Source organism: Mandrillus leucophaeus, unplaced genomic scaffold (genome assembly GCF_000951045.1).
Source record: "Mandrillus leucophaeus isolate KB7577 unplaced genomic scaffold, Mleu.le_1.0 Scaffold958, whole genome shotgun sequence".
Classification (NCBI taxonomy): Eukaryota; Metazoa; Chordata; class Mammalia; order Primates; family Cercopithecidae; genus Mandrillus; species Mandrillus leucophaeus.
The window spans coordinates 251975-256072 of record NW_012110452.1 but is presented as its reverse complement, the minus strand read 5'-3'; the positions used below and the strand labels follow the sequence as shown (position 1 = coordinate 256072).

The window sequence follows — 4098 nt, the reverse complement described above, 5'->3', positions numbered from 1 at the left end:
AATATAGTAACACTTCATTGTAAATGGACATTAATGAATGCTAAATTACCACCAAATTCCTATGGAACTGCACATAACGGCTACTTTTACATTCAAAGAGTTTTTCATGATTAATGTTATTGTAATGAATACCAAAGAAATTGATAACCGTTTGTCACTTTAAGAAGTGTTGCCAATTAATTTTATGCTATTTTTTTATTCTCATTTGTTATAAGAGTGAGGACCTAGAATTTTAATGTCTAATATGTGGTGTGAATTAAAGAAGTGGCCTTGCCATGCTGACCTTTTCAGTATTCTAATCGTTGCTTTGCTGACCTCTCAGACCTCTTCCTGGCAACATTATTAGGCTTTTGGAAGGAGGGAGAGCCAAGCCTATTGGGTAAGTGAACAGAGTGAGGAAATATTTTAAGACACATTTTCATCATTCACTGACTGTATTGGAAATTCAAATTTTCAGACTATTCATTATCTTGACAAACATTGTAATGTGTGCAGAATATGGCACCACATAAATCCATTCTGGTGACAAAGAGTGTAATGAGAATGGGAAATAGTAGAAACCCAAAAGCAATCACTTTACAATCTGGAAACTGGTTCGAGTTAAACTCCCATCAGGTTTCACAGCAGTTCTTTTTTGGCCCTCATAACAATTGCTTTTTACAGAAAGCACAGCATGGCACCACCACAGCCAAGTACTCATAATGGGAGTCTGGACCCATTTATTTGGAAAGCAGTCTTCATCCATGTCGAACATCAATTTAATGAATTTGTGTTCTGTACTATCTGTGGGGCAATGATTTGACAACATCATTGATTTATAGTAAAAATGATTCACCTCTACTTTGACAGGACATAAATATTTTCATGTATTAATTTGTTCATTTATTATTTAACTATCCACTAAATATCAAATAACTGCTGTGTGCACACCATTGTGCTAGCTAAGAGGCTTAAAATCCAAAAAGATTGAATATAGATGAATGAATACTAAAATCCAAATAGCTGAGTATAGATCCCCTTGTAATGAGACGTTGTGGCTATGTTTTTCTGGAAAATATGAGGGGCAGGACTCTGGCCCTGGGGAACCTTGGAAGTGGTGAGTCAATAAATGTTTACCTGGTTTCTGAAAATATGGGAACGGCCCGTTTGCATGAGAAGGGTGTCTAAAGACATGAGAAGAGCTGAAGAAACATTTGCACTTTTAGCAATCTTATAAACAATTTGGTGCACCAGTATAAGGTTTTACAATTTTTCCCAACAAATTTTAGCCAGTCAGAATTAGCATAAACATAGCACCAACAAATGTGCCTAGCACCGATTAGAAGACCTCATCCTAGAGAATGTTTAGGGAGGTAGAAGCCAATGAGCTATGGTGTTTGACACTATGTCCCACTCACACTTACCAATATTTTCATGCCTCTGATGATCACACAACCTTATACCTAGAAGAGCAGAAATAACCCAAAGTGACCAGGCAAAAATCATCATCTTAGACTAGGGTAGGCTTTAAATCCATAAACAAGAATCTTTTTAAGAAAATAGAAGGGAAGAAGATAGATAGTAGAAGGCAATGTAAAGACAGAAGCAGAGATGGGGTAGCAGCGACTTGGAACTAGGCAAGAGGAGTGAAATGTATTCTTCCCGAGGAACATGGAATTGAGTCTAGGAACCCATCTCCAATTTTAGACTTCTGGACATCAGAGCCATGTACAAATAGGTTGTGTAAGCGACCCATTCTGTACCAGTTTGTTATGGCAGTCTTCAAAATCTAATACAGATAATAATGCTAGTGGAGACATTGTGTGTATTAAAGGTAAACTCTGAGTTAGAATATAACAATGTCAGTGAAAATAAAACGTCTCCATTTTCAAGGTAGCTTATCCAGTGTAATGAACTTGTCACCAAGACACTCTTCTACTTTAGGTTTGGTATCATACCAAAGTATCAGCATTGGCCTCTATTGCTGAAAGACTGGATATTTATAGTGACTAGATCAGCCTTAGTGAGATCATACTGTGAGCCATCATGGCCCTTGTATCTGCCACTTTAGCTAATTCATTCTTTTTCTTTTCTTCATTTTTTATTTCCACAGGTTTTTGGTGTACAGATGATGTTTGGTTATATGAATAAGTTATTCAGTGGTGATTTCTGAGATTTTAGTGGACCCATCACCCAAGCAGTATACACTGTACCCAAATTGTAGTTTTTTATCACTCATTCCCCTCCTCCCCTTTCTCCTGAGTCTCCAAAGTCCATTGTATCATTATTATGCCTTTGTATACTCATAGCTTAGCTCCCACTTATGAGTGAGAACATGTGATGTTGGATTTTTCCATTCCTAGTTACTTCACTTAGAATAATGGTCTCCAGTTCCATCATATACTCACACATACATACCACAATTTCTTTATCCACTCATTGATTGATGCGCATTTGGGCTGATTCTATATTTTTGTAATTGTGAATTCTGCCATAAACATGCATTTGCAGGTATCTTATTTTGCATAATGACTTCTCTTTCTCTGGGTAGATACCCAGTAGTGGGGTTGCTGGATCAAATGGTAGTTCTACTTTTAGTTCTTTAAGAAATCTCCACACTGTTTTCCATAGTGGTTGTACTAGTTTATAGTCCCACTGACAAGCAGTGTACAAGTGTTCCCTTTTAAGGGAACATCCAGGCCAACATCTATTATTTTTTGATATTTTTATTTTGACTATTCTTGCAGGAGTAAGGTGGTATCCATTGCAGTTTTGATTTGCATTTCCCTGATCATTAGTGATGTTGAGCATTTTTTTCATGTTTGTCATTTGTATATCTTCTTTTCAGAATTTTCTATTTATGTCCTTAGCCCCCACTTTTTGATGGGAATTTTTTTTTCCTCATTCGTTTCTTATATATTCTGGATATTTTTCCTATGTGAGACATATAGATTGCAAATATTTTCTCCCACTCGGTGGGTTGTCTGTTTACTCTGCTGATTTTTTCTTTTGCTGTGCAGAAGCTTTTAAGTCTCATGTATTTATCTTTGTTGTTGTGGCATTTGCTTTTGGGTTCTTGATCGTGAAGTCTTTGCCTAAGCCAATGTTTAGAAGGGTTTTTCCAATGATATCTTCTAGAATATTTAGGGTTTCATGTCTTAGATTTAAGTCATGGATCCATCTTGAGTTGAAATTTGCATAATGTGTGAGATGGGGATCCAACTTCATTCTTCTACATGTGGCTTGGCAATTATCCCAGCACCACTTGTTAAATAGGGTATACTTTCCGCACTTTATGGTTTTTTTTACTTTGTCAAAGATCAGTTGGTTGTAAGCATTTGGCTTTATTTCTAGGTTCTCTGTTCTCCTCTATTGGTCTATGTGCCTATTTTATACCAGTACCATGCTGTTTTGGTGACTATGGCCTTACAGTATAGTTCGAAGACAGGTAATGTGATGCCTCCGGATTTATTCTTTTTGCTTAGTCTTGCTTTGACTGCATGGACTCTTTTTTGGTTCCATATGAATTTTTGGATTTTTTTTCTAGTTCTGTGAAGAATAATGGTGATATTCAGATGGGAATTGCATTGAATTTGCAGATTGCTTTTGGCAGTATGGTCATTTTCACAATATTGAGTCTACCCATCCATGAGGATGGGATGTGTTTCCGTTTGTTTGTGTCGTCTATGATTTCTTTCAGCAATGTTTGGTAGTTTTCCTTGTAGAGGTCTTTCACCTCCTTGGTTAGGTATATCCTAAGTATTTTATTTATTTATTTTGCAGCCATTGTTAAAGGGGTTGAGTTCTTGATTTGACTCTCAGTTTAGTCGCTGTTGGTGTATAGCAGAGCTACTGATTTATGTACATTAATTTTGTATCCTGAAACTTTGCTGAATTCATTTATCAGTTCAAGGAACTTTTTGGAGAAGTCTTTAGGGTTCTCTAGGTATTCAATCATATCATCAGCCAACAGCAACAGTTTGACTTTCTCTTTACTGATCTGAATGCCCTTTATTTCTTTCTCTTGTCTGATTGCTCCGGCTAGCGAAACCAGTACTATATGAATAGATGTAGAGGTGGTAAGAGTGGGAATCCTTGTCGTGTTCCAGTTTTCATGGG

The 4098-nt window shown here is 36.7% G+C and overlaps 1 long non-coding RNA gene across 1 annotated transcript in view; it reads left to right on the top strand.

Moving 5' to 3' along the window:
- The first annotated feature begins 214 nt into the window (after positions 1 to 214).
- The window catches only part of LOC105532419, a 166196-nt gene continuing 162312 nt past the window's right edge, over positions 215 to 4098 (top strand). Inside the window, exon 1 of the long non-coding RNA XR_001004972.1 lies at positions 215 to 379. This is a non-coding gene — a long non-coding RNA (uncharacterized LOC105532419). The remainder of the gene's footprint in view (positions 380 to 4098) is intronic.